At 37.2% G+C, this 25,133-nt stretch overlaps 1 long non-coding RNA gene across 2 annotated transcripts in view; it reads right to left on the bottom strand.

Moving 5' to 3' along the window:
- LOC134514758 (uncharacterized) overlaps window positions 1-25,133 on the bottom strand; it is an 87,661-nt gene that overhangs the window by 16,289 nt on the left and 46,239 nt on the right. Inside the window, exons 2-4 of one of the 2 annotated variants that reach the window (XR_010070799.1) lie at window positions 23,593-23,682; window positions 1,870-2,057; window positions 903-1,101 (exon numbers count right to left, since the gene is read on the bottom strand). This is a non-coding gene — a long non-coding RNA (uncharacterized LOC134514758). Of the gene's footprint in view, window positions 1-902; window positions 1,102-1,869; window positions 2,058-23,592; window positions 23,683-25,133 lie in introns of those variants that run through there. The other variant, XR_010070800.1, reaches the window with a different exon arrangement.

Raw genomic sequence — 25,133 nt, forward strand, 5'->3', positions numbered from 1 at the left:
GTTAATAATTATCTGAAGAAAACACATTTCTCTTAGTTACTTTCTTTCTCATACAAAATTTCCCAGGTTAATCACAGCAGCAGATCTGCAGAGGTACGTACCCTGCACCTTCACTTTTGCAGCACATTGTCTAAATGCTACCAAGATTCATACAGGCAATTATAGCATTATACCTTCTCTGGCATGACTAAACTTATGTTTGATAGGCTGCAAAGAGGAAAACCTAGTAGTTATCTTAAACGTATATTTCTCGTACAGTATAATTATACCAAAGGAGTGGGTTGCCTTTTTGCTATCTATAGGTCACATGTTTGGCCATGTTGTATATCTTTTAAAGGGGACTATAGCAGATGTTGAAGGTGAACAGGTAACTTGTGGAAAATTGTGAGTGAATTTCACTTCTGGATGATCAGTATTTATTTGAGAAAAATAAACCTCAGCATTATTATTAAATGTCATGAGTTCCTCAGCCAGAAGGGGCTCTAGTCTGTGGAGCATTGGTCCTGATTTTGATCTGTACACCACTTCTAACAGAGTGTTAACTCGTGAAGCCACTGGAGGACTTCCCAATGAGAGTTTAATTTCAAACTGAATTGCCATCAGGATCAGTTTTGAAATTCAGCTAGATGATGAAACAAACAAAAATACCTTACTGCAAACGAAGCAGTCATCATTCTTTCTCTTCTATAAAGAAGAAAAGAAATTCTGATACAGTAGTGCTCTTCGGATGCTCTTTAAAATTTACTTCAGAATGCAATAGGAGAATCCTTTCTACAACTTCCTTTGGTTGGGATTGTGCAGGATGATCAGACAATGACATCTTCAATTCTGTTCAACAGGAATGATCAGCAGACTAGCACACAGCAACATTTATTCATTTATTTATTTATTATGTTCCATTTTACAGAAATTTTAAAGGTCTTACAGCTTAAAAAGGCATGCCTTTTGTCCATTATGTTTCTTTCAAAGCTGCATCCATGACAAGTGAAAGGACCTTGGAAATGCTAGAAATTCAAAATTTTTCACATACTAATTTGCTCTCCTTTGGATTTTTCATAAAGACAAATCAGGCAGCACATTTCTGTGCCTTAGTTTCCTCAGCTGGAAAAGGAGGGGAACAAAAAGAAGCAGTGCTAACTCCCACATATATTGGGAGGATAAATGCATTTGATAGGCTTGAATGGAAAGCTTTACATGAGGATATTTACCATAACCAATGCTTTATTTTGCCTGGCCTCTCATCAAAAGAAACACAGGGTTAATTCTGGAAGCTAATTCTTGGAGCTATGCTGTTGTATAAATCTAAGCTTGGTATTATTCAGTGCTATGTTCTAAAAAGCACCACACTTTTTCTCTCTCTCTCTCTCGCTCTTTTTTTTTTCCCAAATAGTACTGCACCATAATTACAATTGCCGTAGAGGCAGGCGCTAAGCAATTAAATTCCCCATAGGTGTCGCATGTAATTGTTCCTAGCGAATCAGAAGATTAAACATGGCAACAATGCACAGCACAAGATAGCCCAAACTCAGTTTTTCCTGCAGAACTGCAAATAGTAGCAAATCAAAAGACTGTTCTCCTTAATTACCACTGTATGAGGCATCAAGCTAAAAGCAGGCTCACTCTGTAATGTTTTCTATACAACTACAGTATGTACATACAATGCAAGCCTTTATGCATCACCTAATAGACAATATTATACACACAATTATTGCTAACTTTCATTTTGCAGGGAGGAATCACTGGTGAGCCTAGGACATTGGCCTCTCAGCTTCCCCAGCAAGCAATGTGTTGACTAAACTAAGGGAACAGTTTTACTTCCTGAAGGCAGTAGAGACTATTTATACTTAAACACATTTCTTCACAACTTACCGCATGTTGTATTAGGTGAGAGTCTGTGAGCTGGATGGGCTGCAGTCTCCGTGAGGTTTGCAAGCTGGAGCTTGTGGAGCACTTCACCAAGTTTACACATTTTCTCTCTCTCGTTATGCTGAAATCAGCTACCCTGCTGATCAGAAGTCCGTTTGGGACTTGGACTCAAGTCATCAAGAGTCAAAGAGCTGAAACAGTAAAAACAATGTGGGGTTTTAGGGAAGAAATTGTCATTCTTGTACACTGATGTAACATGTAGCCGTCTGATCAATATTTTTTTGTTGTTGTTCTGAGACAAAATAGGTATTGGAGCAAGCTGAAGTATTTGTCATCCTCGCTACTGCTTTTGCCAGGATTTTATATAGTTTTGCATCATTATTTCTTTAATCAGCTTTTCAAGTGCTGTAAGGCAGCAAGCTATCCCAGTAATGAGTTTCTTCCTATTGTAGGTTAACTGCTTGTTGAGATTTCCATTCAGTTGGAGAAACCATCTTGCTCTCTGACATGTTTTTACTGATTATCAGGGTTACTAGATACACTGTGCGCTGAATTTTAATTGGCATCAAGCTATATATTTTTAGTGAGAAAAATGGGAAGTGCTTTTCATGAAATCCTTGGGAATTCAAGTGCTGTCTTTGAGGAGAAACTGATTCATAAGCTTCACTGATTCACACATCAGAGGCAGATTATAAATCAACCTTCCCATTTATGAAACGTTCACCTGAGGCATAAACAAAGGAAAGGAAATTGTGAAAATCCTTATTTAAACATATAATTATTCATGTTGTTATAGCAAGTATTATTTTAATTACTGTATAAGGTCACCAGCTGGCAAGTGGATTTTAACTTCCAGCATATTAACCTGTTTTTATCTATAAACTAAAATAACTCAATTGTTCTAAAATATAACTCCAAACAGTTATATTTTATAAGGGTTTATTTTAGCAATATTAGTACACCAAATAACAGTTATCTTTTTTAAATTTTTTTTTAACGTTAATAAAATGCAATGTTGGAGAAACAAAAGTGGGAAAAATGAATTTATCAGTAAATTGTCTGGAGGATGGGAAGTGAAATAAGCCTAGGTAAGCAGATTTGCACTATTTGTAATATTAGTAACCAGATATGCACAGTCTTAAATTTTATAGCAAGTGAGTCAGAAAGAAATACACTTAAGTTGGAGTGCATCAAACATTTGTTAATTATGGCACAATAGACAATCTCATCCACCTGGGAAGCCTAGGTACTGTCTTTCCAGCCTCTAGTTATGAAATCCATTACTTCATTTTCTTGAAAAGACAGAAATTATTGTGTATTCCCTCAAATCATCACAGTCCAGCCAGCTGGGGGGAAAAAATGAACTCTCTAAAGCAGCTTGTAATTCCACATATTTGCCACCAGTTAATTAAAAGGTAATGTCCACAATCCATATTTTCATTAGTAAAAGGCAGGTAAAAGGATAAAGAGGATCATTAAGGAAACGAGAATCATTAAGAAATACTGTAGCCAAGGTAACACCTTGTTTTTGTGGAAATAAGATAAGCACCTTTTGAGACCATTCTATTAGCGGTGATTACGCTACACAAAACAAAAATTTTCCTTACATCTATAAGCAAAGAAGTTGCATCCATATTTATTCCTTTAGAAATGTTTTAAACACTACAGAACCATCCTAAAGGTGACGTGCAGTGCAGATTTTCTTCTGCTTTGCATGAGGTGATAAACCACCGTTAAGGGACAAATAATGGAAAGAGAGGAAATGAAAAATATACTAATGAACGTGTTTCAGTGAAACTCTCTCAATGCCTGAGTCTATTTTCCTTCAAACATGGCCTGATTTGTAGTTGTTTGCACAGTTATTAATAGTTTAATTTTATTAGTTCACTGCAGAAAAACCTGATTTACATCTTGTGCAATTAAGTGATGAGTCAGACTCAATCACATACTAATCTCGATTACTCGAATGCAACACTGAAGGTGACCTCAGCGTGTTTTTGACATTGAACTTACACAGAAAGTGTTCTGAAAAACAAAATTTTGTACTGTGTCTCGAGAAAAGTAGGTTCCAAAAGACAGAACTTCACTGCCTCTTTCAAAATTGATGGGGTGACTAAATTCCGATTCCAGTGATACCATAATTAATGAACGTCTGGTTTTGCACTATTGTAAATTTTAGAAATGTAGCCTGTAGCCATCTGGTGAAAAAGGTAGTCTTGCAAATACAGAAAGAATATTTTAGGATGGGAAATAGTCTAACTTGTGTGCTGAATAGCTATGTGGGAATTTGCTGCAGTAATTACCCTCCTATCATTAGTGACAAGTAATTGCTATAGCAACCCCACTGCCACCTGTCTCACACACACTCTTTCTCTCTTTCAAACACACACACACAGACACACACACTCTCGCACACTCTCTCACTACATATTCATAGTATTGAAACAAAAGCAGAAAAGCCAGTAGCTTAATGTCATTTATTGAATCACTGTTTTTTCTAATCAACAAAATATAACCTCTTCCTCCCCTGCCAACTCCTCATAAATATTTATTAAAAATAAAATGTTTGTGTTGTAGAAAATAGTGCTGTTCAACCAAAGTATCTCTATTCAACACTAATTCTCTGAGGGAGAGAAAAGAGAATTGTCACAGCTTGATTTCTTTTTTTACTTTATTGCATACACTGGGCCTGAGACTGATTTTGCAGATATGGATGTGAATTCTAACAAAGGCAACCATCTAACTGGTTTGATATTCACAACCAGGGCAGCTGAGATTCATTCTCTTTCATTTAGACACATCTAAAACCACGTTTTCTGCAGCTTTCTGTCAGCACCAGGTATTGCTTTATCACATACAAGCACTTATAATTTCTACACAATATTTTTATTTTGTTGGCAGTGGGTGAAGGCTGAAGACCAGGCTGGCTATCCAGGTTTCACTATGGCATCGTCTAACCCTGGTTCTAGTCTTCTATTTTGCTACTGCTCCTGACAATGTCAGCAGAACTTGACTTGGAAATCCTAAAAAAGATCTACAAGAATAACAGTTTCATTGTATTTGAAAGTACCAGAAATTCCCTAGGATTAGCCGGTGAAAGAAGAGAAGAGAACTGGTGTTGAGCCTTTTTGTCTGCAGCTTACAAAATGCCAGCCTTGTGCCCACAGTTACAAGCATTCTTCATAATGTGATGATCCTGCTATATCAGCATAGGACATAAAATTGGCTAACAGCTTGCTCACCACTAGATGTCATCAAAATACCAATAAACAGGGTTTAGGCGTGCAAATTTGAAAACACTAAATCTTGCTAACCCTATCACTCAGCATGTTCCAGTGTGAAGATGAAATAAAACAACATTTAAAATATGAAAGAACAGTTAGGAAATGCAGGAACAGCACGCCTTGACATAAGCTATTTGTGTGCCACATGCTTATTCCACCCCATTTGATCAAAAGAGACCATTCGTATTTAGTTCTTAATATACGTATTTTTTCCTAAATAAGATACAGATTTTCTCATTCTGCTCACTCCATCTAAAAATAACTCTGTCCTACAGTTCATCATGCTGCTGAGGAAGAGAAGGGAGATGTCTAATGAAGTACAACGGTATTCGATTTTTTCAGATAAACAAATCATACAAAATATTATTCCAGGTAAAAGCTTGGATGCAAAAAGTAAATCTATATAATATTTTTATGGAAATGAATCCTACTGTTTTTATTGCTTTGTTGAATAAAATACTGATTAAAAAGTTCAGATCAAGCAGGTAGAAGTCTTAATCTTAAAATGACCCCACAGACTTTTAATAAAGGCACTAAAAGCTATGTGCTGCCTTATATCCAGAGAAAAACTCGCTGCATCTTCTAGCAATCCACGTTTTCTCTATTTGGTTTAGAAACTCAGAGGAAGAAACCTGCTTCCGATCAACTCACCATTTAGTGTGGAATGGTTGGCTGGTCATGTGAAGCATGGGTAGACTTCAGCTTTCAAGAAGGAAATCCATGTACTGTCCCTTAAACTATTTGTCTCATCTATTTCTGATTAAATTATTCATTCTTTTTCTGATGTTCTATCTCAAGACAATATGGCCTGTCAAAATACAGGGTTTGCAAGCAGAAAGTAGTATTCATTTCCCAGACATGTGTAGTCCTTCTGTGCTAAATCTTTAAGCAGTATACATTAATCCGAGGGACTTGTTGGTAAATGATGTCCTATATTTTGTCATCCATATGTCTTGAATTGTTCCACATATTTGAGGATTAAAGGGACACATATATTGTTAGTGGGAAATTTCTGCCTGTTAACAACTGGGAATATTTAAAGAGAAATTAACAACAACAAAAAAGAAAACTCTGCAAACATGTAAAACATTAAATGCGGTCTCAGAAACTTTATAGTAAGAGCTATCTAATAGCTTATGATGAAGAGGAGACAAACAAGGTTTTTTAATGTCCATCTGAAATAATACTGTGCTACGGATGAGTCTCGGGAGAGAGACAGCACGCTACCAGTGCTCTCTTCAGCAGTGTCAGGGCTGCGTTCCGCCGGCGCCCAACACCATGACATCCCAGGGCCTTCTTGTAACTCCGCCCTACTGTACATTGAGACTGTTCAGCATTTTACAGAAAATACCTGTCTTCTTATGGATTCGGGTCCCTATTTGCAATCCTTCAGAAAAAAGAATTCCAGAGATTTCCCTGAAGCTTACTCTTAGAAATGAACAATTCACTCCTTTATTTCGGAGCTCAGTTCAGTCAACCAAATAAATTAATTTTACTTTCAGCGATGAAGAGGCGTTTGTACAATTTACCTCCTGAACATCAGAGTGCAACTAAAGACAAAAAACTGTGAAGGTGAGTATTAAAATCCAGTAGCCGCTCGAGACTCAAGTGTTTATTAGCACATGAAGTTCTTATTTCTGCCCCCTTAGAATTAAGAGCCTGATCTCTTCCTGATCCTACCCATGGAACAACTCCTCCCAGAGGAGGAGGCAGAGCTTTTTCGGGACTGCCTTAGGAGATTGATTGTACTCTCATGGCTTCTTTAATGCTTGCAAAAAAACCCCACAACGGTGCCTTCATACTTGCTGATGGATATAGTATGCGCAGCTCTTAAGTCCATGGGCAGCAAAGCTGGTTATTTCTCTAATGAAATGGAAATAACAGAAGAAAATATCCAGTTCACACCTGACTGTGAGTTCTGTAGACCTAAGGATCATTCTAATAAAGTCAAAGCCCATTAGCAGTGTGTAAACATCTTAGACACTGACTGTTCATGTTGAATATATTTTTAAATGTTTTCAGTTCTCATTCAAGGCAGAAATGTCAACACTTTTGCCAGACAGTAAAGGGCAGACATTAAAGGGTGCTACAATCTTGAGGCTGCCATCTGGTATCCTTGAGTGCCAGTCCTGATGGAAAGGAGAGGTGATACTTAAGAAGGATGACAACAGAGAGGCAGTGGGAGGGATTGAAGGGGGGGAGGCTTTGTCAGGGATTTCTGTTGCTCTTTCACATTGACTTTTCACTAAAATCTTGCACATAAATGATTTTTTTTTGTTCCGGAGATGAAAACTGCTGACCTCTCAAAATCTGCTTGGTATCTTATGAAATCTCAGTGCCTTATACATGTGATTCAAATACAAATAAAGGATTGATGGCATTTATAACGTCTTCTACAGAAGGCATATTGATGGGGATTCATGAGTCACAAACAAATTGCACATGTGAAAGCAAACTGTATTGGAACACATTGCACTTCCATCCAGAGGCTGTTTTAGGAAGCTAAATACTATGCCTTACTCATTATGGGGGAAAACTGCATTTTAAATGGTATTGGAATATATTCTCTGACACAAACGGATGAGGAAAGTTCTTTTCCTTTTCCTCTGTTGCCAAAAAGAGGGAGGAGCACCATCATTCCAGTAGGATGGCAAATGTTTGAGGTCCAAAAGAATGCAGATTGTGTTGTTTCCTCCCCACTGGACCTATGCTGAAAGGGAATTCCCAAGTCATTCCCAGATAAGTAGGGATGAGGAAGTCAGAATCTATTTTATCTTTTCTGTCAAAGATCAATGGTTTTATTTCCCCTTCTGACCAACCTCTTCTGTCCTTGAAACATAAAATCTACATTTCCATCCAGAGACATTTGGTGACATTCTAGATTTCTAGCTATGATGACAGATATTTGCAAACACTTTGCCTGAAAATCAGTAATTATTTGTCAGATAGGTATACTAAATATGCATTCAGCTAATAAAGGTGGATGGTTACCGAAAGACTAATCACATTCTAGAAAGTCGGTGGGTATTTTGAACCTCTATTGTCCCTTATGATATGGTAGACCAAAATTCAGAATAAATTGTACTTCATAGATTGAGACATTCAACTGAATCCTAGTATATTTACATTGGTGTAGCTGAAAGCAAAGATAGCAAATACGAAAATCATTGGACCAAGATGTTACTCAGATCAAAATTATGAGACTGGCTGGTGCTGCAAAATCAACCATTAAAGATCAAGGTTTGCATTCAGAAGCATCGCTCACAATGTGAGTTAAAATATCTCCCAAGATAGGTCATGTGGAAAATGATGCCAAAATAACTGATAAGTCAGTAGCAATCTGCAGATTCTTTCTGTCTGCTTGCAGACTGATCATATTTTTAAAGTGAAAAACTGGGGTGTTGTGTTCAGGGGTTCTCAGGGAAACATTCTGGCACAGGGAAAGGGAAGCTGGCCAGGAATTCAGAAAAAAAAGAAAAGAAAAGAAAAAAAGGGGGCACTCTTCATCTCACTTTCAGTGCTAAAATAGAAAACTGGGACACTTTGTAGTAAGGACAGGTTGGGATAAAGTTTTATCACTGTGTCACCTCTTCCCTGTCTCTACTCTCAATTTCATTCATTCAAATCTAGCTCAAGTCTTGCCCTCACGTCAACATGCACACCACCAATTCTATACATGATTTATTTTACTTTTTTTGCAATCAGTTTCGACAGTGCAACTCAATGATTCCGACCTCAGAATCTCCCATAATTTTCCAGTTATTAACTTAAGATCTCTAAGGCAACCTAAGCTCTCTCTTCAGAAATACTCCCGTATTTCATGTTACGATTCCCTCTTCCTCCTGTTTGATCATTTTGCACTCAGGACCAACACTTCAGCACTGAAACTTCCGTCACCTGACAGTTTGAGGCTGAGGGTACTGCTCTTCTCTCTTTCCTTTCCTACGTTCCCTTCCAAGATCAAAGCTTTTCCTTTGATTGAAAACTCACATTCCTTTACGACAAAGTCCACGCCTCCCCATACCCTCACACCTCACACATGCGTACCCCCTGTCCTACACTACCTCTTACTGACTGAAAAGTCTGAGTATGTTGCTATAAAGGCAATGATGAATTTTGTACGCAGGGAGGTTGCCCATGTTTGTTCCAGACTTTGCTACCTCTTTATTCTCCACAACTCTCTGCTGAACTATTGCAATACCTTTCACAATATTTCATCAGAATCAATAATTCTCAGATTTACAGAAAGAAGAATGTACACTTTACTGCCAAATTTCAATATGTTCTTGAGCAAAAGATGGCAAGCAATAACAAAAGAATTGTCCTCCAGGAAACTCGCCTAAGGCAATAACGGAAAAGGAATGCCAGACTGTTTCCCCAACAATAACTTGGAAAATATATTAGACTTTAAAAAGAAAGTAACTGTCAACCCATCACAGTGACAAAATATATACAATTGGTCATACATTATAAGTGCTCAATAGTTTGATTTTCTGGAAGAATAAATGATATTCAACAAAACTGCAGAAAACATTGATTCTCAGACCACAAACACCAGCTCTTCTACAATGTGAAACATGGAAACTTTACAACATAGAAAACGTTAATGCTTTGGAACTCAATGGAGATAAAAGCCATCAAATTTAAGCATGCATGACATCTTCACAGGCTCAGCACCTGAGTAGAAAATGCAGACTATACAGTTTAAATCTATACAGTGGATGAAAAGCTGCACAAACAGGCACTCAATTCAGTCAAAATAATTGTGACTTTCATTCTGTAGGTTTTTGATCTGCTGCTTCTATTATTTGATAGGGTTATCAGATTTGGAAGGTACTGGGTTTAGCTTGCATTCGATCTAAGAAAGTAGTTGTCCTAGAAGGAGGTTAGAAGTTGACGAAAACTGATGAATATTCATGCCTGCTATGTTATAATGGTATAACCATTTAGCAGGGAGGACTTTTTAGGCATTTCAGGAAGGAAATAAGATGTAGAAATAAATATAAGCTAACTTGAATGCAGGTGTGTTAGTACGGTGAGGTTGTGCAGTCTCTGACTGTGCAGCTAATTAACACCTGACTGGACATGGTCCTGAGCAACCTGCTCTAGCTCACCCTGCCTGAGCAAGGGGTGGGACTAATGACCTCCAGAGGTCCCTTCCAGCCTCAACCATTTTGTGATTCTGTGATCCTCCCAAGCTAATTTCTTCCACTAGCTAGAAATAGCCAAGTTTTCCTACTAAAACTCTGTTGCTGCAAAGTAGGATATAGAGGATATATCCTGTTTATAAATATGATCTTGTTATCACAAGGAAATAAACTGTCAGTTAATTTAATTAATTTAAAAAATAAAAACACATCTCAGTTGAAAGCTAGCTTGGAAGTAGCCCAGAGGTCAGAAACTGAAATCTTTGATGTATGCTTGATTATCTCAGTCTTCAACATATGTCCTTGCTTGATGCTGTCTATAAGTTTCTGAAAATTATGAAGACACTCCACATTTCCAGTGGGTGTAGGAACAGTGAAAACAAGCAAGGAAGTGAACTTCCTGGATAATGCAATGGAAATAGCATCTCTATGCCCATCTGAAACTTCATTTAACTTAGCCAGGTTTACAGTCAGTCTAACATTACAGTGCTAAATTCATTCAGGCTAAATTGGCTTATTGCAAGTGAAAACCGTATTGCAAGCATTAATGTCATTTCTGAATTTGACACTAGGCATAGATCATAGAAGCATAGAATGGTTGGTGTTGGAAGTGATCTTAAAGATCATCTAGTTCCCACCGCCTGCCATGGGCAGGGACACCTCCCACTAGACCAGGCTGCTCAAAGCCCCATCCAACCTGGCCTTGAACACTTCCAGGGATGGGGCATCCACCACCTCTCTGGGCAACCTGTTCCAGTGTCTCACCACCCTCCTAGTGAAAAATTTCTTCCTAATATCTAATCTAAATCTACCCTCTTTCAGTTTAAAACCGTTACCCCCAAGCATTCAAGGACCACCTTCTTCAAGCTCAGGAAGATGTATCCTGACAAAGAGTAAGTCAGGCAAAAATGCCAGCAGGCCTCCGTGGATGAGCTCCTGGACAATCTCAAACAGAAAAAGGAAGCCTACAGCAGGCGGAAGCAAGGACAGGTACCCTGGGAGGATTACAGAGAAATTGTCCGAGCAGCCAGGGATCAGGTTAGGAAAGCTGAATCCCAGATAGAGTTCAATCTGGCCAGGGGTGTCAAAGGCAACAAGCTTATATAGGTAGACTTAAAGACCCAGACTCAAATGACCTATATTGCACCATAGTATCCCCTTCCAAGATCTTGCCCACCCCCAGCCTATTGCTGAGGGCCAAATGTTGGAGACAGAGCCTTGATGCTGTGTGAGCACTGCTCAGCAGTAACCAAAACACTGGTGTGTTACCAACACCTTTGTAGCTACCAGTACAAAGCACAGCACTATGAGGGTTGCTATGGGGAAAATTAACTCCATCTCAGCCAGACCCAATACAGAAACAAATTAAAATGATTGAGTTTTCACTAATATTTAGCTAATTTGAAAGAGTTGGGCCTGATTTTTCAGAGCATTTTAAATAACAAGCATAGATCCAACTCATTTCAGTCACAGCTGTGATCACTTGGCACTTCTATGTATCTGCCAAGGATGACTCAAATAGGTACCCAGAAAATGTGGCCATTTTTAGCAGCCATTAGCAGCCATATGTGAAAATTTTGGTTTAAGTGTCTCAATTACCGTCACATTAGAACTTTGTGGCAAATTCAGTTCTCACTGTCACAATTCAAATCCCTTATCCTTCACCTACCATTTCCAGACATACTCTGCTCCTACAGACTTTCCTAGCTACATGATGGATGAATCAGTTTTCTTTTGGTCATTATTCTCCCTCACAGTTTATCCTTGATACACTTCCAGAACATAGTGTAGTCTATTCAATTAGGCAAAATGTGAAAAGAATCTTGCAAGAACAGATAAATAAAGACTACAGCATAAAACATACATGTGAGGGATGAATTAATATTGCCAAATCAACCTAAATTCTTGCGTTTCCTAAGTTTTGAGTTTCTAACTTAGAAAATTATCATTCTTGCACTGCAATACATACAATTTCTGATTTTTTTGCCAGTAAACAAATAGCAAAAATTATCTGCATAGTAACCATGTTGCATCTTGTATATAATCACCAGCACAGAACTTCAGTAGTATATATGGGAAAACAGCTGACTTTAAACCAATGTTACATCATTTTCCCAGCGTGCTTCACGGTATTTTTCTCACAGCGGAATAATTCTGGAGCAATTAAGCAGGAAATAGTATAGTTATGTTGGCAGATTGCTGCCCTGTAGCTAATGAGCCTGTGGTCTTAGCAGGTTTGTTAGAATAGATGCAGTTTGATGCTTACATGCCTAAACCACTTTTGGGCTTGACCTGGTGTCTTTACATTGGTGTACGTCAGACTGTATGGGCCTGTTGGCTGCCGGGTAGAGTTGAAGGATGCCTAGTGCACAGCGTCATGCGCTATTGAGTTAAGCATTCCTACTGTTCAGGAAATTATATTGCTCGATTCTAAAAGCTTCTTACTAAGGTCTAGTACGTGATATTCCTTAGTACAAGATGAACTGCAATATCTAAAAGTTCATAACTTGGTTGCATTTGGCTGGACAAAATTGAGATTTCTGCTACAGAGCATGCATGGGCTAAGAATTCCTTATGAAAGGCTTTTACAGTATGACCAAATCTTTGAAAAATATTCAGCGTCCAACTGCTGGCATGACAATTTCAGTCCAGAGTTTGAAAATATAGCAAATTTAAATGCAAGCCAAAACTGAATATTAAAATGGTAAAGCATTAGATAACCTTAAGTTGAGACATTTTCTAAAATTAGTGTCTTTTATGCGTAGGAGCTGTGTAAAACTGATAATATAAAATTACTACCTTTTTGTTAGCCTACTGCTTATCTGCTTTCAACCAAATTAAAAAGTACGATTCAGCTTCTACGGTCCTAGATTATTTTCTCCCCTATATCTTTAAAGCTGCGTGAGTTAGTTTTCATAAGGCCTCTTCAGAAGGCAAATGGATGTTTGCTTCTGTTCTCTGTGGTGGAATGTTATGTCACTAAATATTGTCAAGGATGTATAAACTTGTAGAAGTAACTTCAACAGGATGTTAAAGGAAAGATAATGCAGATACCTTTCGATGTTTCAGATGGAATGGATACGTATTCTCTACCAGAAAAACAATCTTCTGTGCTATTAACCTCATCATTGTGACTTTCTCAAATGATGAGTAAACCAAATACGAGGGAAGAAGTTTGGTATGGTTGTCTTTCATGATGTTACAAATATTTTATAATATAAAGGCAGTGATGCATAACCTTTCATGTATGTTTACAAAGTAATGACATAATTGTTCATGCTTGCATGATAATTAAATGTGTTGATGTTTACAATTAGATGTAATAACATAAAGATGGTCTGAACATTTGCCAATGTATCCTCTATCTGGATCTTTTGAAAAATAATATACAGTAGCAACTAATTAGGTGACTAATCTTTATGGCAATTTACAAATGGTCTGTACAATACACACACAAGCAGACACACATACACACATTTTACATTTTTACCTATCTAAACGTAATTAGGTGGATAAAGGCAGTACAGTTTTAGTATAAGTGCCTTACTTCAGTCTAAGGCATATTATCCTTACAGAACACCTGACTAGATTTAAATTAAGATACAATATATGTAATTGTGAAGTATTTTACAATAAAATTTACATTATCTGACATTATGAAAAGAAATTTTTCTTAATGCTGTGATTTGTATGTATATTTTAGACTAGTAGTATGAAACAATCAACTCCTGTAGAGGAATGACAAAAAAGGTCATTTATATGTCTCACACAGAATTTGCATAAGAATAGATGTTTTTTGTATTTCGATAAAGGTGTTTCTTGTTCACTAAAACTGAAAACCTTGAATGATTTTTTCTTGCAGTGACATTATAAAGGACAAAAGGCTATAAGTATTGTTGCTTCAGAAAAACGTACAACGCAATAGTCCACCATTGCAATTAGCCACAATTTCCTTACAGAAAAATGATAAGTCACAGGCTATTTAAATATCCACAAATGAATACGAATATATTTCTCTTTTCAAAACTTCTTTGGGAAAGCTTCGTTTAAGTTTTAAGTTTTCAAGGACTGGGGATTAATGTGGCCACTGTACATTTCTGAAGAAACAAACAGTTTATTAAAACTGACCTGTAGGAAACTTAAACACAGCAGGAACTTAATAACCTTTCTTCATTGCAGCTTTACAGAACCTAGAAAAGGGGACAGTGCATAAGTACGGCTTAACACATTTGATACGTTACAGTTGTAAAACTGTAACCATGAGCAGCTAATCTAATTTAAAAAAAAATCAGAAGTGATTATTAAGCTTCAAGGGAGCTGTGAACAAGTGTTAGTGATTGAAGAATATGTGGGACTTCCATTCAAAGAGTCAAATTAAGTGATCAGCCCCTATTTAGGAGCCTTTTCAATATATTTTATACCCCAGGGAATCTAGATCCGACCAAGAGCCACGGCCAGTGGTTGTTCTGCCTACATTTGCAACAGCTTGAGGTATGCCATCTCACATGGCTTAGGGAAATTGCTGCCAGCATAAACCAAATAATTCCCTCCCTCTGGTCCTCAAGAATAGCTGGAAAGTGTAATCTCTCATTATCAAACCTTCTGCTTTATTCTGTCCTGCTGTAGCTCAGTGTCACTGGCCTTGTTCACAGTCATCTTGTCTTTGTCACAGATACATTTTTTTAATGTGACAGAACTGCATTTAGTAATCATGAGCTTGACAGATATGTATCTGTAAAAGAAAAAATATAGAGGGTAAATTTGGAACGTTTTCATCAGTTTAACGCAGAAATGTATACATTTTTGCCCATGTGGGTTCACACATTTCAGCTGAACAGATAAAGCCTTGATTACAACGTAACCCTATATGTTCTTCATTTAAATAATAAAGATGGTGTCCTACTTGAGGGTTCCCTGTATTCAGTGTTCATTCTCTCCATGCTAATTCCTTCAAACAGATTCATTTCGGTAGCTTCAAATTTAATCTGTAAAATCAAACCTTGAATTTTAGATTTTTCAGGAGCACCGCTCTGTTGCTTTCTTATATGTAGGTAAGTCTATCGGTGTAAACAGATTTCACTATGGGTAAATAAGTAAGTGCTAATTCGCCACTGTCATAAATGAGCCCAAAGGTACAATCTTACCGTTCATACACTCTATTGCATATTTTTCTAGCCAAGAACTTTCAGATATATCAAATTACTTCACCTGACTCTAATTAACAACAGGGATGCCCTGGTGCATTACTCTCACAACATCTGAGCTAACTGGAAACATTAGGCTACAAGTTTTTTCTCCTGTCATATAATCCTGTAATTCATCGATTTGTAGATGAGAATCTGGGTTATTCCTCTGGACTGACTGCAGAGTGAGTTAGGAGGTATCTTGTGGACTACATGCAAAACACTGTGGAATGATGGGATGAATGGTTTTCGTGAAGCTTTGTAAAGCTAGTATTAAGTAGAAAGGATGGACTGCTGAACCAAAAGCACGAAGCTACTCTACAGAAAATTTGAGAAACTTCTGAGGGACGTTGTACATTTATAAATGCTAAGTAATCTGCCCAATTTAAGGCTATCGGTACTGAATGATGATATTCAGCGCTGAACTTTCACTATTGCTCAAACTGACAAGGCAAGCCTACAAACAGCTGAAAGCCTCACGATCTTTTGTTGACTGCAAAAGCTCTCAAGCAGATTTCATTCCCTTCTGGTCTGTAGGAATATACTATATTAGTGTAATCAGTAGAAAAAGGATCTTGCTTTCTGAATAGTAGGAGAAAAGGCACAGGGCATGCTCCAACATCTTAAAACAGACACGTTAGAAAGGACAGAACCAAAGTGCTGTTACTGGAAAATCTGGGAAGAACATTGTGTTCAACATTTTACAGCAAATCAGAGCCTTTAGTCTAGTAGCTTTAGTCTAAAGAGCGGTTGTTAGATATTAGTGTAATGTAAGTATAATGCATAATGATTAGAAAAACAGGAGGGGAAAAAAAAAAGATATACCTGAATTTATATACCCCAAAATATATACCGAGAGTTGCCCCAAAGGGCCACTACAAGAAGTCGCTCAGTGCTCTTCTCTTCAAAGTGTGATACAATAGTTTTTGTAAGAAGATATCATATGGAGAAGTAACAGCAAAAGCTTTACAAACACAGTGTTATCAGATCCCTTGAACATGGTGGTGCTCTTTCCCAACCAGGTTCTGAAACCTGATTTTATTTGTCGCATCGTGGCTAGCTTGCAACTCTAATTTTTCTCAACAAGCTCCTTTAGTAACAATTGTGGAAAAGCTTCTATCTCTCCCTGACTGATTTCCAATATACCCCAGCTTATTTTCCTCAAAAGAACAAAAATCAGCACTGCAGCTGGAAACAGTTTAAGACGAGGAGGGGGCGGGAAGAATGGCTGGACCACACCATCTCCCACACTTCAATGATTGCACCTTAACTCACTTATACTATGTATAACTGTTCTTCCTACAGATCAATGGCCACCTTACCTTGCACCCTCTATTTTTTTGAATAATATTCGATTTACTGGATGATGGTTTTAAATCCTCCAAATTAATTTACTGGACTTCACTCTTCAGTAGTTTTACTGCAGGAAGAGATTAAGGCATGGGAATAGCTATATGATTGTCGCATGTTTATATTGGGAATCCTTGAGAATACCAGCTATATTCTAAGTTGGGAATTCAGTGATCCATCATGAGGAAAATCCAATGTTCTCACTTTTCTTCTTTTTTTTTTTTTTTTTTTCAAATTGCACACATGTAGACAAATATCGTAAGGAACTGCCACCCATGTAGACACACAAAATTAACACACTTGTGCCCAGTATTGCATTTACCAACCATCAGATTAACTAGTGCTGTTCAAACTTTCCCTATTATGTCAGTCATTTCAAAGCTGCTATTGCAGAAAGCTAGATATTTTATATCGAAAGTCATTTGACCAATAAATCCACTTTCCTCAGCAACCGTGCAGAAATGTGTTGTGACATCTCATCAGTAATAAGACTTAGTTTGGTAGTAGAAAAAACGTCAGACTCTGATTAAGAAACAAGACCACACAAGTTATTTTAATATTGGATTTCAGATTTCAGGTTATGCCTGATTAAGCTGAAGTTTGCTGGTCCCTATAGCCATTGACCATGCATGTGTCCCTGGGTGAAGATAAATTTAATTCAGAAATGAAGTCGAAATTGTTCATCTCTTTCGTTACAAAGTTTTTGCCTTGCCAAGAGAAACTTGTGCACATCTCAGTAGATGAACAGTACAGACGGACAGACCACAAATCTGGCACAACATGTCACTGTGACACTTGTAATATCAATATATGATGCAATATTTTGCAATGACACCTGCTATATTTCTCAGATGGCTCCATTGCTCTCAGAGAAGCTTAAGGACTATTTTGAGCGTGTGAGAATGTAGACAATGGATTACATGGACACTTGCAAATTCAGCTTTTGTATCCAGTTTTTCTACTTAAAGATATGTTTGATTTTATAGTTTTTAACATTTTTTGGACTTACAGTTTTTGCGTGTGTCTTTCAATGCAGGTGTCTTAAAGGAGAATCTGAAGTGCTCAAAACCCCATCTAATCTTGGTTTAACAGTGCCTACTTACACTGACATTGCTTTAGATTTAAAATATACTGAAATTTAAATTAACCTATTTAGTCCTTGATGTTTTTGTTAAAATGGCTTGTTTTCATTAATAATGATAAAATAATTTTAAACTTTAAAAAAATTCCCCTTGCATCTTTTTATTTCAGTTTTTGTTATGAGCCATGTTTAAGGAGGAAGTGGGGTCAGTATTAAAAAAAAAACTCTCTTTTTTTTTTTCCTTTTAACTTCATCATCTAAGTGGTTATTCTAAGCACCTCATCAGGTGTTAAGAACTCTTAAGTATTTCCTTTTGGAGAAATGTAGAAGGTAAATAATGTCTACAAGCAAATAAAGGAAACTGTTCTTCAGTGTTTCAAGTGATTAGAATGGCATAAGCTAGGCCTTAGCCACAGAGGCTTGTTTGATATTGTGTAAAGGTAGACATGCAATAAAAGAAAACAGGCATAGAAAACTCATCAAGAAGGAATTCTGATGGGAAGGTCAGCCAGCTTTGTTAGTCAGTGGTGGAAGCAGAAAAGAAAGAGAGACTGGTGCAAAAATGCCGAGAGGGATTTTTCAGAGGTTAAAAATAGCAGGAAGTTATCTGACTCTCAAACCCATTGGAGCTGAGGGGCATTTGTCACACGAGAAAGACAGGTGGGAGAACAGGGAGGTGCTTCACCCCTTGGTAACCCCAGTGGTAACCCCAGAGCATGTTGGTTATTCAGTCAAAGCCTAGGAATGGAGAAGTTTTCTTTCCAATCACCTGTTCCACCTCTCGTAACTAGATTTTGGGGTAGGGATCATGGGTTTGGGTGTTCGAGCAACGCCCTTTCTCGTAGTGAGCTTGCAATTTCCTTATATGGAAATTTGAGTAGATGGCAACTTTTCTTTGTTTTACACTGTACCAGTCTTGTCACAGGCACTCAGTAAGTGATGGTTACTGATTTCAGTGACTACTGTGATGTACATTTTATCCTCTTATTCAGTTTTATTATTATTTTTTAAAAATCAAGCAATATAAACCTATTCCAGTTGGGTTCTGGTTTCTGTAAAGACTAAATTACAATTTGCTTTCTATGCAGCCAGTCAGTAATGACACTGTCCTGGGCAAATGATGAATAGCTATTTTGGCTTGGTTCTTAAAAATGCTGTTTTCATATTTCATAGCGAGCTGAACAGTGGAACTCTACAGGAGTTGGGACTGAAACTGGCATTTTCTACAAACTCATTCTATACTCAGGGGTAAGTATTATCCCAACAACTATACTGTTACCAGATCATTTCATTAAAGACATGTTTACAAAGATCATACCCGTGTTACATCTTTCTCTTTTGCTCTCAGATACGGTATGTGGGCTAAATTTACATAGAGCTACCCCTTCTGTGTGCATCCCTGAGTCTTTGTTAAACTATTTTTTTCCTAAGCAAGTGACTTTTTTAACCTTTATTTCTACTGTTTTATAGCACTTATTCTTTTCCATTACTACTTTTCTCTCTTGCGTACTTGAATGACAGAAAGCTGCACCCACTATCACATGACCTAAATATTCACTTACAGTGAAATATCTTCAAAGCAGTGACCTTCTAGAGCAGGCTACAAATTTGATAGTAAAAGCCATTCTATTGATGCTTCTCTTTTCCTTTGTTCCTTTCTCCTAAGGAAAGTAGATTGGAAATACAGCAATTATTCTGCCTGGAAATTGAAAGGGATTTCTGAGCAACCTTGCACAATTGAGCTGGCACATGTAAAAACTGTTTCTGACTCACTGAGCTGGCATATACTGCTAAATCAGCATTGGCAGGGCTCCAGACAGCCTGTCACCAACACTGGATATTGCAGTAAGTACCAGTTCTGAGTATTGTATCCAAATTGGTTTTATTGAGTTGTTTCGTTCAGTGCTGCAAGGTCTGGCTTAAGAAACCGAAGCCTTGGACTAGAAATAAAGAGACCACAGTGGAAGTAAATGTATGTCAGCTGAGCTATGGTAACTGAGTATGCTATTAATAAAAAGGCTTTGCTTAAATTCCTTTCAATGCCCATATTTTCTTACACAGACAGACTTCTAAATCTTTTACAAAGGTATCAATTAGTTTATCAATTATCTTTATGAAATAGGTCAGAAAATAAAAACACAGACCAAAACATACAAAGAGCGATTATAAAGTGCAATACCCATGATTTTCTCAGCAATCTTTTTTTTCTGGAAATAAATGTTTTGTTACTTTTTAGTTGGGGACATAGGAGGGGATCCCTAAGGAACTGTTCTCTTTTATAGGTCACCAGGTAAATCTTGATATTATAGTCAATTAGTCAATTTCTCATTTCAGTTTAAGCTATGTCATATTTTCTTTCACTTTCTACAGACGAGGGACATCCATAGAGAGAGCAATCACAGTACAGCTAATCATGCAAATTTACTAACCTGCAATAATTCAGTTGAACCTGTGTGATATGCTCGTTACATAAAAAGCGACACCCATTTGGACAAGATTTGTCGCATTTTAAGTTAGGCATATAGTAAGAACCTTCCAATATACTTGATGAAAGAAACAACTAGGTCTCCAGTAAGGCTCATATATTAACTGTTGTTGACTTCAGAGAAAGAGAACGTGGTAGAGGTAAAAATATCAGGAAATGGCACATTAGAATAATGGAGCCTGCGATCATACATCCTGGATGCCAGCAAGCCTATAAAGCCAGAAAGCTCTAAAGAGTCTGTGAGGTCTTCATCGCTCTTACTGTCTATGTTAACTGGATTAAAGGTAGTCTCTGTCATCCCTCTGTGCTTCAATACCTTCTTTGATTGCATAGTAGGCATACTCACAGGCTTTTGGAAAATAGGAATGGACCGTAAGAAATTATCTAATCTGCCCTCCTCTTGCAAAATAGAATGAAGTGCATCTGAATTACTCCTGACCTACCTTATGAAATCCGGTCCTAAAAGGCTTCAGCAACGGATTTAAAGATGGGATGACACATTCCAAACAATTTGTTTGGTTGACATCTAAAAACTTTTAAACCGTAGATGCCTACATTATCAGCTCTCCAGTTAGAGCAGAGACAATGACAGCTTCTAATAATGTGCTGGGAAATGCTAGAGTGCTTGATTGTCCCTGTCTGCAGGTTCAGCACACACTTCGAAATGGAATAAATCTTCTGTCATAGAATAACTAAATTCACCTGGCCTGAGACAATGGTGAGAGAAATGTATTCATTTACAAAATAAAAACAAACAAAAAAGGTAATACAGGTATCAAGACAAAAGGTACACAAATGAAAAGATAACTATACCTCTACCTAGTACTTAGTAAGTTCCAAAAGTTTTTCACACCCTATTTGTATCTAGCTGTCAAGCTAAAACATACTTCATGGTTTCTGGCTGATGTACAACCCTGCATCTTCAAGTTGTATTAATGGAAAGGAATCTGTCAGTGGGGAGTCATACTTATTTTTATAGCAGATTATCTCTGAGAGCTATTCATATTCAAAATACCCCTCCCTCCCACTCTTTCTGATTTTCTTAATATTAACTCAGTGGTGAAAGGTTTCCTTTCATCACTCCATTGCCTTCCCTTCCCAGCTTTGAAAATGCCAAGGTCTTCTGGGCAAGTTTAGGTGGTGTCATTAGAACCTGCTGAAATACTCAGTATTGCTCAGAGGTGAATCATTAGCAAACCAAAAAGGAAAATGCTCTTTCCTACCTCCTAAAGCAATGCTTAGTCATTGGTACCTTCATATTCATGAAGATAAATTGTACTTTACATTTCATGTAAATGTGTAAATTGATAATCAAATTTCTGAAAATGGGATTAATGCTTGCTTTTGATTAACATTGTGTCACTTTATTGGTTTTTGGTGAAGATTGGGTAATAAAAACTGACTTTGGGGGGATATTGAGCTTGGAGTGAACTAAGCCATCAAACCTGTCTTTAAGGTTCATGTAGCTACCGGTGATGCTACAATCTGCTGAATCTATCTGCACCCAGATATTATTATATGTAATATTTATTTGGTAGTTTGTAATGTCTAGTTCAAATTTTCTTTCCTGCAATTTTAGGCTATTCTTCCTCATCATATCCAGCATAGACCAGGTTAATAACACAATCCCTTCCTTGCTGCCTTCTCTCAGCCTTTCTTCCAACCTGTAATTGTATACCGTGTTTTCCAGATCTCTGTCCATTTTAGTTCCTCCTTTCTGGACTCTGTCCAGATGCGCACACCTTTCTTTAATTATCATTCTCCAAGAATGGATGGAGTTTTCTAGCTGATATCAAGCAGACCGGAAGAATAATCCAACATGCCTTGCACAACAAGGTATGAGGCTTGCTGTTTCAGATCATGTTCTGCAGAACTCCTCCCTCACCTGTTATCGCCCGTGCTGTGTCTGTATAGCTGATCATTTCTGCCTACATCTAAAACTTTGACATTTGTTCCTATTAAGTGGCAGCCTCTTTTCAGTGTCACCTGTTCAATTTATGAAGAATTTTTTGAATGCAAGTATGGTTTCCATTATACTTGCAACTCCTCCTAAGTTGTGTCATCTTCAAATGTGATGTCTGTTTTCTATTTCATGATGCAAATCAATACCAAAAATACTGAACAAAACACGGGTCAGATCCTTGTGGAACATGTACTGACGTATCATTCTAGTTAGATAATGTGGATGGGTTTTCAGTTCACTTGGTAGCAACTCTGTCACTGTACCTTTATTTGCTTCTGAGGATGTTATGGTGGACAGTGCTAAAAGCTTTGCAAGGCCAATATAAATTATTTCTCTTATTATATATACATACAAACAAGTATACATATTTTTTCAGTGTTAGTGTGGATATATTCAGCCAATATGTTTTAAGACACAAAAGTTACAGAATGTAAACGAATGCAACTATATGAGCATTATTTTACTTGAAAAATACAGTTACAGTCATATATATTTGTTGGTACTAGAAAGGTACTCTCTAGGGCTTCTTCATGTAGTTTTCCTGCAAACAAAAGACTTATCTGAAAAAATGAGTGTATGAAAATCTGCATTGAAATCAACTTCAGTGCCTTAACAGTACATAAGTAACCGAAGGAATAGGCCTCAAGGTTTCCGAAACAAAAATGCCAAGTTTTCCAGTAGAGTCCCCAGATGTAGTCAGCTGGTTTTCTCTATGGCATCACTATTTTTTACACCTTGGGCTTAGGAAGGTGGCGTGCTGAAATCCTTTGAATCATTTCCTCTTCTGAGGACTGACTGACTTCGAGGAATTTGATTATCAGGGCAGCAGCCTTTCAATCCCTGCTGTAAGGAACCAGCCTTGGTTTTCACTTTGACAAAAATGGTTTCTACCCTTAAGGATTGTGTAACATATTGTGTAGTATGATTCATTGTAAGAGCTTTGCTAACCGATGGTGTGGTTAAATAATAATCAAAACTGGAATATTGGAATTGTTTTGAAAAGATAGCTAAAGGACATCTTCCTATGTCCTTGAAAGAACACTAGTGATGATCATATATAACATACTAAATACCTTTGTAAAACACTCTGCCCTGGATTATCTTTATTCAGAACACAGAGTGTGATTTTGCTTTGGAAATCTTTATAATTCCTATGACCTATACAGTTGAAAAAAACCACCAACCCACAGCTATACTTTTCCAAAAGCAGAACAAAGAGAAGAAATAACATACCTTTCACAAGGGACTTGGTATTATCTGAAACCCTATAATCCAAATCTCATTCTGTTTCTTCAATTGGTTGAGTGATTTCAGTAGGCGTGCCTGCAATCCAATCAATTTTAAAACAGCTGTAAAAATAGATTTCATTCACCGAAGGACATCCTACTCATGGATTAACATCAAAGTTAGTAAACATAAAAGGGAGTGTGATGAATTACAAATATTCCAACAGTACCATACAACTTATCCCAAGATTGTGATTTGTCAGCAATATTTGGGATAACTGCTCCTTTGGAACCCACCACTATTACTGAAGAATAATATATATTAAAAAAATCTCGCTTTATCTAGCAGCAGAGAGAGGTTTGTCTGCCAAGAAGCTCTTGTGAAACACTATAATAACTGGTTAACACTCATCTGGAAGTTTTAAAAGGGTGTTTACATAAATAAAATATCATAATCATTTTAGACATACAGAATATGTTATAGCTAAGATCAGCTATGGTAGCCTTGCTAATACTCTGATCTTATGGGTGCTTTCTTGAGAACAAAGGAGATTTTTATTACAGCTAGTTCTCAGAATATGAGATACATCTCTGAATGGTGACAGCAGTCATTCATGGTGCCTTACTAAGAATACCATTTGTCATGACAATAAATTACATTTCTCTTCTTTAAAACATGGTAAATATGGAAGGGTTGAGTGTGGGGGAAGCCTAATATGAAGCACTTTAAGAGAAACATTAAAGTATTTTGCAGTGCATTTCCTCCTGTTTTTCAATAACAAAATATTAGTATTACTCTGTGTGTTACAATGAACACGCAAAAGGAACAACTGAACATGAAAAAAAATTACCAAGCAGAAAAACCCAGCAAATTTATTGCTGTCATGATTCCAAAGGCAGAGGGATCAGAAACAGAAAGGATGCAATATATTGGTGTAAAAACCAAGCTTGTGCTTAGCCATACTTCAGGAGAATATTCTCAGATTTATTTAATAAAATACAGTCACGTGTATATTGTGAACCAGAAATTTCCTACACTTTCAGTCCAGTTCCTCTCTCTATAAATTGGCAGATACTTCAGGGGAAGTCACAAAGGGCTCCACAGTAAGCATACTAGAGGAAAAGTTGGAAAAGGAAAGGTTTTTCTTAACTTTCTATATGCCAATTTATGTTCATTAGCATGAAAGTTTATATGACTTCCAAATCTGAAATTCATTAGGCATTAGTAGTATCTCACGGCAATGTGTCCCCTAGGTTGAATATCTATGGCTTGTATTGTCTTCTTTCAGCTTATTCTGTGTATTTTACTCTCCTTCTTAACTCTAATGAAACTGCTGATCTTTCACATTACTTCAATTTACCAAGCCATTTACATTTCCTCAGTAATGGTTTTTGAAACCCTTTTCTATTATTGATGTAATCTTTTTGGAGTTCAGATGGTCAGGAGTGAAATCAATTTAACGGGAGAGCATACTGCAAATTTATATACATTCAGTATTATTTCTTTCTTACCCTCTATTTACAACAAACTGTTTATTTTCATAGTTG

Source organism: Chroicocephalus ridibundus, chromosome 4, assembly GCF_963924245.1.
Source record: "Chroicocephalus ridibundus chromosome 4, bChrRid1.1, whole genome shotgun sequence".
In the NCBI taxonomy this organism is placed as follows: Eukaryota; Metazoa; Chordata; class Aves; order Charadriiformes; family Laridae; genus Chroicocephalus; species Chroicocephalus ridibundus.